Here is a 710-nt window from a genome sequence, read left to right on the forward strand (position 1 = left end):
AGCAGCCAGTTTCTCCTGGAGAACGTTGTGGGAAACGGTGTCAAAGGCGTTACTAAAGTCTAAGTAGACAACATCCACAACCTTCCCCGCATCCACTAAACGGGTCACCTTGTCACAGAAGGAGATCGGGTTAGTCAAGCAGGACCTCCCTTTCATAAACACACGCTGACTGGGGAGATCGGGTTAGTCAAGCAGGACCTCCCTTTCATAAACCCACGCTGACTGGGCCTGATCACCTGGTTGTCCTGTACGTGCCACGTGATGGCACTCAAGATGATCTGCTCCACAACCTTCCCTGTCACTAAGGTCAGACTGACAGGCCTGTAGTTCCCCAGATCGTCCTTCCGTCCCTTCTTGTAGACAGGTGTCACATTTGCTAATCACCAGTCAACTGGGACCTCTCCGGTTAGCCAGGACTGCTGACAAATGATTGAAAGTGGCTTGGTGAGCACTTCCGCCGTCTCCCTCAGGACCCTTGGGTGAATCCCATCTGCCCCCATAGCCTTGTGTGTGTCTAAGTGGTGTAGCAGGTCGCTAACCATTTCCCCTGGGATTATGGGGGCTTCATTCTGCTCCCTGTCCCTGTCTTCCATCTCAGGGGGCTGGGTTCCCAGAGAACAACTGGTCTTACTACTAAAGACTGAGGCAAAGAAGGCATTAAGTACCTCACCCTTTTCTTCATCCTTTGTCACTATGTTTCCCCCCCACAT

Source organism: Fulmarus glacialis, unplaced genomic scaffold (genome assembly GCF_000690835.1).
Source record: "Fulmarus glacialis isolate BGI_N327 unplaced genomic scaffold, ASM69083v1 scaffold3284, whole genome shotgun sequence".
Lineage (NCBI taxonomy): Eukaryota > Metazoa > Chordata > Aves > Procellariiformes > Procellariidae > Fulmarus > Fulmarus glacialis.